The sequence below is a fragment of the Hyaena hyaena genome, unplaced genomic scaffold (assembly GCF_003009895.1).
Source record: "Hyaena hyaena isolate Hyena2069 unplaced genomic scaffold, ASM300989v1 scaffold_1063, whole genome shotgun sequence".
Classification (NCBI taxonomy): Eukaryota; Metazoa; Chordata; class Mammalia; order Carnivora; family Hyaenidae; genus Hyaena; species Hyaena hyaena.
This window is the reverse complement of record NW_024081688.1, coordinates 550,248-562,444: the sequence shown is the minus strand read 5'-3', so window position 1 is coordinate 562,444 and position 12,197 is coordinate 550,248. Positions and strand designations below refer to the sequence as shown.

The following is a 12,197-nucleotide window of genomic DNA, read 5'->3' as shown; positions in this document are numbered from 1 at the left end:
AAGCTGCGGACCCCTCAGCGTACCCACCCCATATCCCTCCAGCGCCCTCAGCCACGCCTTCTGTCCCACAGTCCCAACACCAGTCCAAGCCCTACCGGAAGCCGGCCTCCGTCCTCCCACCCGCTTCTCCCGGATAGGGTCGGCCCATCGAGGACTCGGAGCTCGACTACCTGGCGGATCGACGCCCTCGGCGCTCCCAGCGGGCGGAAGTGAAGGCTCCGGCGTTTGGGGCAGCAGCCACCCGGGAGTCTTCGCGAGAGCCACCGGGAACTCGGTCGTTGCGGGCCGTAGGGGGCAGCAGCCTGGCTGGAGGTATGTTTTGGAGCCTGGAGGCCCTGGCTGAAGGCCAGCCTGGGAAGGCACGGAGAGGCGGCAGGGCGGCGGGCGCCGGCGGCTGGCCTCGCTCCCAGAGAGACGGGTGGAAGTGGTCCGCCAGTGCCGGTGTCAGCCTCTTGCACCGCTCTCCAGTCCCTGACTGTGAGGAGAAAGGCGCCGCGCGTTTCCCGTCCCCACCTCCGCGCAGTCCCTGGGCACCTGTTAGAGGCCCAGAGATCTTCACCCCCGCGCCGGGCGTGGGCCTTCAGAACACTGACCATCGACTGGTCGGTTGTAGTCGGCCTCAGTCGTTTCCCTTGCGTCCCTCCGTAGTTGTCACTGTGTCAGGTGTAAGAATGTATTCGCGAAGAGCGAATGTGAGACGTGTTTTCCTTGTTTTGCTTAAGTTTGCGTCAGTTTAGAGCTATAGTGAGGATTCTCTAGGTGCCTTTCATTCACTGTTCTAAGCGTTTACGTTTACTGACTAATTCTCACAGGAGGTAGATGCTCTATATTATCCCCATTTTACAGAGGTAGAAACGGAAGCCCGGAGTGGTTATGCAACTTGCCTGTAGTTACTCAGTTTTTAAACTTCCTTTGAGACAAGGCACCGAAGCTCTACAGCCTGCACAACCAAACACGGTGTCATCTCTCATGTACGCCTGGTAATGCTAGCTTGCTAGCCCAAGATTTTGTATAGACACTTAATTTTCAAGAAACAGCTCTTGAAAAAGATTGTCATTGAATGGAAGTAAGATATTCTTCATGGGTGAAGGTCAATTATAATAATAGGCATGAGAAAGTTTCTTTTTTTTTTTTCATGAATCTGAGTAAACTTACAAGGGAAACCTTTTAAAAACGCTTAATCAGCCACACCTTAGTTAAATAATTTGGATGCACTATATTGAAAAGCTAGGTCTAACTGAGGTTATCTGGCTGAGTCTCATAATACATTATAATATTTTCTTTATAAATGTTAGTATATTCTGGTCAGGCTTTGTGTAACGGACTCTACTAATGAAGAAACTGAAAGCCAGAAGCTTTCTGAGGATCATCTGTGTGTCAAAAGTTGTTGATTGAAAGGGTGGTAATAGAGGATGATGTGTGCTTACTACTCAGATGTTCTCTTCTGTTTAAGTAGGTGTTTTAAAACACTTTTTAAATGTTTATTTTTATTTTTGACAGAGACAGAGTGTGAGTGGTGGAGGGGCAGAGAGTGAGAGGGAGACAGAGAGTCCCAAGCAGGCTCCAGGCTCTGAGTTGTCAGCACAGAGCCCCATGCTGGCTCAAGCTTACCAGTGGTGAGATCATGACCTGAGCTGACGTTGGATACTTAACTGACTGAGCCACCCAGGGGCCCCTAAGTAGTAATTTAACTTAAGCAGAGGATTCCCCAGTGTCATTTGGAATAACTCTTGAAAGGTTCAGAAATTTTTTTTTCATGTCAAGCATTTAATTTTCTGTACTGAATATTACTTTGAACCTTTTGAAAAGATGATTGTTAATCTGCTTAAATTTTCACTTATTGCACTAATATTTGAGAGCCTGTTATGTATAAATCTTAGGGAAAATTAAATTAGTACTCAGATTTTGCAAAGCAGTCTTCTACTAGAGGATTTTGGTTAATTTCTAGTGTCAGGGAATGGCAGGATTAAGCCATTAGGAAATGCTACATATAGTTCTATGTATGTACATATATATACAGCTAATTTTTAAATCACTTTTTCATGCATTCTCCAACTTATTTATCTTCATGTAGCCAGGATTCTAGTACAGCACCTACCACATCCCAGGAGCTTCAGTGTTTATTGAATGGATGAATTTTAGGCCAGTGTTGAGTAGAGAGGATTTTGAAATTGACTGGCATGGGAAATAACGTTGATCACTGTGCTAAGCAGTATGCTAGAATGTTGATTGTTCTCAGATAGTGAGAATGCATTCATGCATCTTCAGGAGTGCCTGGTGAAATTGCATAGTAGTAGTGTTATTACATGGTTCAGTGTATGTTTATGTTAACTTAAAATTATTCATTTTAAAAGGATGTTTATTTATTTTTGAGAGAGAGAGAGACAGAGAGATTGAGAGTGTGAGTGTGGGAGGGGAAAAGAGGGAGGGAGACAGAATCTGAAGCAGGCTTCATGCAATCAGCGCAGAGCTGGACGCGGAGCTCAAACCCACAAACTGCGAGATCATGACCTGAGCTAAAGGCAGACGCTTGACTGCCTGAGCCACCCAGACGGCCCTAAAATGACTATTCTTTATACAAACTTAAAGTAATTGTAGAGAATATGACTCTTGAAGCTGTGGATACATCTATAGTCATCTTTGGCCCTCAGTTTGAAAATTATGGAGTCAAAGGTTTTTCAGTTTAGGAGTCAGAACAACCATTTACTGGTCTGTGAGCTACACCCATCTGCTTCATAGCATGGGCGTAGGCTCTTTGGGCTTGAGTTTCCTTTTTCCTGTAGTCAGGGAATATATAAGACTAGATTAAGAGTTTTTCCTGGTTTGAAAATTTTCAGCGTGAATCCAAAACCAGTTAGCACTTGTCCTATCCCTGTGTTGTTTTAAGGGCTATACATATTATTGGTATTTACATAATCTGTCAAAAGGCTAAGTTCTGGTTGGATGGAGATTAGTTTTGGCCATTTTGGTATCTCCCACTTTTAGCATATGCCTCATGTACGTATTAGAAATAAAATAATATTGGCTTAGATTCAGAAGGGGCATTTTTGCTCTCTTAATTAAAGAATATCTAAGAACTAAGCTATAATGTTGAGTGTAAGAATAGCAGGAATTCAGAGAAGGGAAGGATCTTTTGGGGTTATAGTAATTGGGAAAGCTTCATGGAGGTCAAACCTTGATGGGCAGGACATGGCCGTTCATAGGGAAGGCACTGGAACATCTGGATGGTACACAGAAGAAGGCCTACAGTCTGGTAAGTAAGTGCATTTTGGATTATGGAATGCCTTGAAGGTAAGGCATAGTAGTTTAGAACTGACTTGTGCATTTTTCCCCCCAGGAAAATTGTATTAGGCTTGCTCAAAAGCTTCATGAACATTCTTTAATACCATTGGTAGCATTTAAGACTGGGGTGCATCCCAGTCTTAATTTTTGGTTTTGATTTTAGTAATTCCTTCTACTTACTGTTTCCTACTTAAAATAAGTTTTGGTGCCGGTAGTGGAAAGAACAGTAGACACTGGGATTTGGGGAAACTGAAGTTTAGTTAATTAGAATGTAAGCTGCGTAAAGTGGATCCAAGCAGACACCTATAGTGGTGCATGGCACAAAGTTAGTATTCAGTAATCATGGTGCAATGATGAATGAGTTCTCCTTTTGCTACTTGCTAGCTGTACTGCTCTTATAAGGTTGGCTCATATAATTTCAACTGTAAGATTTGTTGAATTTTTTTTTTTAATATTTATTTATTTTTGAGAGAGACAGAGTGTGAGCAGGCTTCAGACTCTGAGCTATCAGCACAGAGCCTGATGTAGGGCTGGAACTCATGAGCTGTGAGATCATGACCTGAGCCGAAGTCAGACATTTAACTGACTGAGCCACCCAGGTGCCTCAGATTTGCTGAAATTTTAAAGGCTTTTTCCACTTATAAAGTTATGTGATTTTGAAGGTTATATGATTCTAACTTTGGTTGTATTATAATTTTACTGAAAGACAAAACGAGACTAAAAGCCAGGAATATTTCGTTTTAGCTTAATTTTAATGAAACCCCATGTGATTGATGTGATGTGTATCTGGATAAATTCAGCAGGAATCAGAATTCATACCAGGTGGTTCAAGTAGGAAGGTTTTAATAAAGGCACTACTTGCAGAGGTGTGGGCACGGTTAGGGAGCAAAAAAGGGATAGTGAGGCCCAAAGAGAAACTGACAAGTAGAGGGAACAGAAGGACAAACTACAGCTTACTAAGAGCTGGAACCAAGCAAAGGTGTATGGCTATTACCAGAGATGTCCTTGGGAGTGGGCAAGCAGGACTAAAGTGCCCCTACTTGAAACTAGTCCACTTCTGAAATGCAAAGCTCAAATCTCCCACTCTTTGCTTAATGTCTTATCTTTCTCACCCTCACTCAGTTACCTCCATTACAACTGCTCTTTTATTTTTTAATGGTTGTAAAATTGTACACTTTATTTTTTTCTTTTATAGTTTATTGTCAAGTTGGTTTCCATATAACACCCAGTGCTCATCCCAACAAGTGCCCTCCTCCATGCCCATCACCCCCCTTTCCTCCTCCCCACCCCCATCAGTTTGTTAGCTGTATTCAAGGGTCTCTCATGGTTTGCCTCCCTCCTTCTCTCCCAACTATTTTTTCCCCGTCCCCTCCCCCATGGTCCTCTGTTAAGTTTCTCCTGTTCCACATATGAGTGAAAACATATGGTTTCTGTCCTTCTCCACGTGACTTATTTCACTTAGCTACTCTTTAACCTGATATTTGGTCACTCTCATACCAGAATGCTCTGTTGTATCATTATCCGTTTGTATCTTCTGGCTGGCACATTCTCAGCCCTGGACCATTTCAACTTTCTTTACCTTCTTTAATGCTTGAACTGAGTTCCTGAAACCAATAGGGAAAAATTCTAGCATCTAGATTTGTATTCCTAGGGATCCATGGTCACCAATCTCAACTGACTATCAAAGAATTTTCTAGGGTTTTCCTTGTCAGTGTTTGCTTTTGCTCTCTGCAGAATTTATTTTAAGCATTTTCCATTTTTCTCAAATCTCTCATCTTTTTACATAATCTATACTCCTAGCAGATAATTTTGCCACCTACTTAACAACTAATAGAACTATCAGTGAAGAATCTCATGCTCTTTCTTCCAAAAAGCCTTTCCTCTTTCTCCAGTTACCTGAAAGAGATTGCAATTATCCTGAGATAGATCTTGCTTCCAGACCTCTGTATCCCATCCATTCCTGCCTTTGGGAGTACTTTATTTAATTGTTCATTGGCCAAAGGCTCATTCTTGTCAGCCTTTCTTTAATCATGCCTAGAGACAGATGGCAATTAAAGCAAAATAGAAAAACAATAACAATAAAAAGTAGCATGCTCCTTTGATTTCACATTACTCTGTTCAAATTTCTTTTTCCTTCCTAGGCAGATTTTTAAATAGTTGTTTATACTCTATTTCTCACCTATCCCACTGCTTTCTGGTTTTAGTACCTATTACTCTATTGAATGTGAAGATCATCCATGACTTCCTTGTCTCTAAATCTTGTTCTTATCATTTTTTCAGTATAGTGCCTGGGACATAGCAAGTCCTTAATAAATGTTTGTTTTAACTGAACAGTCTGAGCTTCCTTGTTTCAAATTCTAGTTTATCTATCTCTTTAATGAGGAGTCCAGCACTGTCATGTTTTGAGGTGCTGGATGACCAATGTTTATATATCCCAAGTCTTCTTGATGGACTAAACAAAGGTAGAAATCAGTTTTTTTTTTAAAATATTTTTAATTGTTTCTGAGAGAGAGAGACAGTGTGAACAGGGGAGGATCAGAGAGAGAGGGAGACACAGAATCTGAAACAGGCTCCAGGCTCTGAGCTAGCTGACAGCAGAGAGCCCGATAAGGGGCTTGAACCCACGGAACAGTGAGATCATGACCTGAGCTGAAGTTGGAGGCTTAACCGACTGAGCCACCCAGGTGCCCTGGTAGGAATCAGTTTTATTTGATAATGACTTTTTCAGTATTGTCAACGTGATCTGTGTTTCTGAAAAACAAACAAAAAAACACCGGGACACTTTTTTTTCTGAAAAAATAATGTTTTCTGAAATATCAAGAACTAATGTTTTGTTCACGCATTGTAAATCTAATAAAGAGGGATGAATAATCTAATAAATTGGTGAATGAATAATGCTGTGCTTTTACCTGAACTGTGAAGTAGTGTATCTTCTTCAAACTTTTTGTTTTTTTGGATGTTGGTGGATTTGCACTGGCCTGTTTCATTTTCAGTATGCTGTCAATGTCCAGTGCCATAAAAGATAGAGAACCAGCCACCTTTATTTTATTTATTTATTTATTTATTTATTTATTTGAGAACCAGCCGCCTTTAGACCTGACAGCTTTTGGCTTTGAAGTGTAGTGAAGGTAATTGTCTTCTAGGAAGACAGCCTGGTGTGGCAGGAGATTTTACAGTTTCTGGGAAATAAGAAGACTTTTAATTGATTCTTCTAATTAAGATGAAATCCAGTGCTTGTTTTAGATTAGCTGGGTACTCAAGTATTTATGTAACAGATCAGTTATGTGGGAGCTCTAGAGAGCCAAATTGTCAGGCTTTCCACCTATATACTGTCTTGCTTCCAGTATTCTTTTCTAGTTACTGCTTGGACATTCCCTTCCATTTAGTGTGAAACATAGCAAGAGTGAAGGTTTTTTTCATTATAGGTGTGTGTGTATTTTTAAAAATATTTATTTATTTTTGAGAGAGAGTGAGGGAGACAGAGTACGAGTGGGAGAGGGACAGAGAGAGAGAGAGGGAGACACAGAATCCTAATTCTTTGTGCTGTCAGTCCAGAGCCCAACACGGGGCTCGAACCCATGAACTGTGAGATCATGACCTGAGTTGAAGTTGGACACTTAACTGACTTGAGCCACCTAGGCACCCCTGTGTATACATCTATAATGTATAAATATTACATATATGTATATAAATATATATATAATTGTCATTTATCAAAGTATATGAATGCATATATTTGTATAAATCTATATAAACATATATATAATTAACTCATTTTTCAAAGTTAAATTATTAAAATCATTATTTTTTCCCAAGTTAATTAGTACATAAAAAGTTATGGTTTCATTTAAAAACAGTTATTTTGGGGAACCAGGGTGGCTGTCAGTTAAGCGTCTAACTTCGGCTCGGTTCATGGGCTTGAACCCTGCATAGGGCTCTGTGCCGACAGCTCGCAGCCTGGAGCCGCTTTGGATTTTGGGTCTCCCTCCCTCTCTCTCTCTCTCTCTCTCTGCCCCTCCCGTCCTCGTGTGCTCTCTCTTTTTTCTCAAAAATAAATAATAAAACATTAAAAAATAGTGTATTTAAATTATATTTTGTTTGTAGGAGTGGTAAAGGAAAGAAGTCTAAAGAGAGAGCTGGGAAAGTAGGGATGCTTTCTCTTATTTGTTCAGTCCTTCCTTTCTGCAGTCAGTTATGATCATAGGGTCATGGGATCCACCCCTGCGTCAAACTCCACAGTGAGAGTGGAGCCTGCTTGAGATTCTCTGTCTCTGTCTCTGTCTCTCTCTCCCTCCCCCCCTTCCCCTCCCTCTCTCCCTCCCCCCTCCTCCTCCCCTCCCCTCTTCCTCCCCTTCCCCTTTCCCTCCCCTTCCCCTTTCCCTCCCCTTCCCCTTTCCCTCTCCCTCCCTCTGTCCAGCCACTACTCTCTCCACCCTCCCATCCCCTACTCTCTCCACCCTCCCATCCCCCTCTCTACTTGCACACTTAAAGAAAAATGCTGGATAGAAGAGTTCATGACCCTGTCTTTGAGACTTATCCCACTCTGTGCCCTTAGATGGTAAAATGTGTGTCTGTGCTGAGATAACTTGATTTTGACCGTGCACAGGAAAATTAGAGTGAGTTTACAGAGAAGTGAAGGAAACAAATTACCATTCTTTAAAAGTCTTTTCCAGTATCTTGAAGAGATCCCTCTGAGGTCAGCCCAGCCCAGCCCTTAGAGACAAGTCTATTCTAGAATAAGTTGAATATGACTCAAGGAGGATATGGTGAATTCTACATTTGGTTCTGTTTCTGGGTGGCCTGAGAGTCTAGTGGAGTGTAATTTTGTTGTTGAAACTCTCTAGGCATCTCTGTAGTGAGATTTTTCTGGGGTCCTATGATTCCATGATGTCTTTGGACAGGATAAGTCTGTCTAGTGCTTCTCAAATGTTAATATGCACAGAATTGGGTAAAATGTAGGTGGGGTTGGGTTGGGGTCTTGAGATTCTGGTTTTCTGATTTGTTCTCTGGTGATGTTAGTTTGAGTAGCATGGGGAGAGGTGGAGTTTGGGAATTTTTTTAAATTGTTGCTATTAGTTTTTGGGGAAAACTTTCACTTTCCTGTGGCCTGATTTAAGAAAATAGTACTTTAACTTTAGGAGGCTTTACCTGGCTTATTTGGTGAAGGTTCTCCAAGTCTCCAGTGAATCACAACTTTTGTTATTTCAACTCCTGGTCTTATCCCTTTAGCTGAACTGAGCCTCTGGGGACCTCAGAGGCTAAGACACCTGATCACTTGTTTTGTTCACATTAGTTATTAAAATCAGCAAAATTCCTCTTAATAAATAGTAAAAATTTGGTTAATCATTCTAAAGCTACTTTTGTGGTTACTATTTTTCTTTCCCCCTTAATATTATTGCTACTAGTTATTTTTTTAAATGTATATTTAGTCTGAAGTTATGTAAAAGATAATTTATCCTGTTGTTCTACCAGTAAATATTTTGGAAAATCAAAGGTTGTGTCACAGTCAAGTATGGGAAAATTACAAAATTAAAATTTTCTTACCTCTGTTGAGGAGATACTAAATTCATTCTGGGTGTTTCATTAAAGGAAAAAGGCAGACGGGTTAAAACCAATATAATATAAATCTAAAAGAAAATGCACTTACTTAAGTACATATTATAAATTGTAAGAAAACATGGCCTTTCCTTTTTATTTTAATGAAATACTTTTATACTGGCAATTTTCTCTTTTGACCTCTGATGGATAGGAGGTTAATTGATGTTAAATGCATGCTTTGTTAATCCTTCATCAGCTACTAAATTGGTATGGGGGCGTACAGGTCAAGGATACACAAGGCCATGGCCAGCTTGTTTTCTCAGGGAGGTTTTTCCCTTTCTCTAAACCACATATCTATCACTCAGTCCAGCTGTATGTAGAGGAGATTCTCCACTTTCCCCTCTACCTCCCTCCCTCTCTCTCTTCTCACCCTCCCTCAACCTTCCCCCCTCCTTTTCCCCTCTTTGCTGCCGAGTGACAGCTTGTAGATGTTGCGTGCGAGGAGTTCAGCTGGCGCTGTGTGGTCTGAGTGTGTGGTCTCACTCAGTCGAGAGGCTGCTAACAGGGTAGATGAGAGAGAGCAAGACTGTTTACTTTAATTTATTTCGGATGCCGGAATTGTGCCCAGAGTTTCTCCTAAACTTGATTCCATAGCTAGCAGCTTCAATCCCTCACAGCTGTGGTGCAGTCTCAACTCCCTGTCTTCTCCCAAAAGGCACTTTCTATAGCATCTGCCTGTTTAATCCCTGTGGCTCAGAAATGTTAATAGCACTGCTGAGTGCCGTGATTATTTTGCTTTCACTATGTCAAGATATATGGCCTTGAAGAAGTTTCTTTTGAGGTCCAGCTAGAGAAGTAAAGCAGAAATTTTAAGATAAGTGACAAAGTTGATGTATTTTTAGAAATGGGAAAAGCTATTATACAAAATTTGGGTCAAATTAATCCAACTCTGCTCATGTAAAAGAATCTGGGAGCTGTGTGACAGTCTGTCATGTTTAACCATTTTAACAAAATTAACCAATTTAAGCTGACAGTTGATTTCTTGACCCTTTTTGAAAATCTGCATTGATTTTGGCATGCCTGTTTACTGTGGTTATTATATTTGTCAGCAGTGATATTGGCTTATAGTAAAGATTTGACAGGTTGAGACAAGTGAAACATTTTTATGCAGTAGTATCAATTTAGGATAATTTCTTTTTTTCTAATTTTTTCGTTATAAATAAATTAGCAGTAGTGTCTTGGTTTTTGTTCCTCTCTCACTTCTGAACATTATTGTTAAGATGGTCAAGTATTTTGTCATTTAAGTAAACACTAGACTGTTGATATCACTTGGGATTTTGCATTACTTAGTGTCTTTATTTCCCGATCTTCCCCACAGTCTTTCTGGAATGGAATTAGTGTTACTGATATATTGTCTCAAACTGGAAAGTCTAGGCCACTGACATTTTCCAGAGGGGTTAATAAGTGTAGCTAATTGTTCCACTATTTTCCCTGTTATTTTTGTTTTATTTACTTATTTTTTTTAATGCTTATTTATTTTGAGAGAGAGAGAGACGGAATGAGAATGAATCTCAAGCAGGCTCTGGGCTGTTAGCACAGACTCCAGTGTGGGGTTCACATCAGGAACCATGCCCTGCAATCAGGAGTTGGATGCTTAACTCACTGAGCCACCCAGGCACTTCTTCCCATTTTTTGAACCTTCAGTAGTGTCTTCTCTACTCCGTCGGGTCCTTTCAGCCCTGGCTAAGGTTTTCTTTCATCTCATTTGATCTTAAATCAGAAGGCTTTAGGAATTTAAGTAGTGTCAAATGCTTTTTTTTTTTTTTCCCAATGCTATTTTCTTGTATTTCCTCTTGTGTCCATTTTTTGGGTGTTCTGTTTTGTGGTGAGAATGGTAATATAATGCTCCCAAGAATTCTGAAGCAAAATTAGTGTATTCACAAAGTTATGCAACCATCACTACTATCTAATCTTGGAACATTTTCCTTAGTCCAAAAGAAAACTCTGAACCCACGAGCAGTCCTTTTCCATTCCCCTTTCTCTCGCTACCACTAATATGCGTTGTCCTTAAGGGTTTACTCATTCTGAACTTGTATATAAATGCAGCCATATAATATATAACCTTTTATATTGATTATGGCAAAATATGTGCATAGTGTTGGTCATTGCCCTATTTCTTTTTCCTAATGAATGAAAATTCTATATAGAGAAAACATTGATAAATGATGGGTATAGTCCAGTAAACATTATAAGTAGAATTGACCTTATGTTTCAGAAGCTCAGAAATATTTAACAGGAGCTGTGAAATGCTCTCGGCTTATATTTGATAGAAATGCCATATATGTGTATTGTCCGTCAGTCACCCAGCCCTTCCTTGAAGAAGTAAGTCATACAGGGACCTATTCTCAACCTCTCTTGAATTGAGCAATGTCATTGCTAACTGGCTTTTGAAATTTGATCTAGAACTCTAAAAGGATAAATCCTGACTAAACCAAATCCCTCCATTCCTGCTTTGCTTTTATCGGGCTAAATCTTCCTGGAATGAACACTGAAGAGGAAAAGGAGCAGGGTTTTGGTTTATGTAACTGAGGTGGCAATTGGCTTCAACAACAGTTGATTCTCTTTCAAGGGCGGAGAAACATTGTCTTTTGAGCTACAGTGCTTTGGTAGTGTTTTTTAAAATAGCATTTCTAAGTGCATTTTTGTTGAATACAAGTTCATCTTTAAATCTAAGACAAAAATTACAATCTTTGGAGTTTTCATTATATAGAACTGAAAAGTGGAATTTTAAAATATATTTTTAGTTTTGCCCTTCTTTGTTATATGTGAATTTTAACATTTGAAAAATCAAACTTAAATCAGTTTTGGCTTAGTTTTTATATAAATAAAGGATGGTTGAAAAATAAGTATTTTTCTAATGTAAAGAATTATGAGAGGTACAATTAATTTTGATTTAGACATTTAAGATATTTTTTGCAAAAGGACACAATATTAAAGATCTGACCCTACTCACTAGAATTTCTGATTTTTAAGTAATTCTTTATGGAAGAGGTAATACAGTATCAAGCTTTTCACGTCTTGGGCCTTGTAATTAGAGGTCACATTTGGGCTTGACTTACTGCCACTCAGAGGTGAGCCATAGAAGATGAGTTGTTCCGCACTTTGTGGTTAATTTGGATTCATCTCTGATTCCTTTCTGTGCATGAACAAATAAATTGCCTTTATAGTTAGCATTTCTGTATTGAGTATTAAGAGGAGCTGTCAGAGGTTTATTGAGTAAACTTCCAGGTTGTAGTTAGAAGATTCAGTTTCTGTAGTAGTTTTTGATTACTACTGTGGCATGGATTTACCGGTTTACATTTGATCTTAGCCTGAAG

At 39.8% G+C, this 12,197-nt stretch overlaps 1 protein-coding gene across 3 annotated transcripts in view; it reads left to right on the top strand.

Moving 5' to 3' along the window:
- The first annotated feature begins 215 nt into the window (after positions 1–215).
- Positions 216–12,197, top strand: part of EXOC2 (exocyst complex component 2) — a 317,437-nt gene continuing 305,455 nt past the window's right edge. For all 3 annotated transcript variants that reach the window (XM_039222094.1, XM_039222095.1, XM_039222090.1), the window contains exon 1: positions 216–312. The gene's annotated coding sequence lies outside the window, so the exon portion shown is untranslated. The remainder of the gene's footprint in view (positions 313–12,197) is intronic.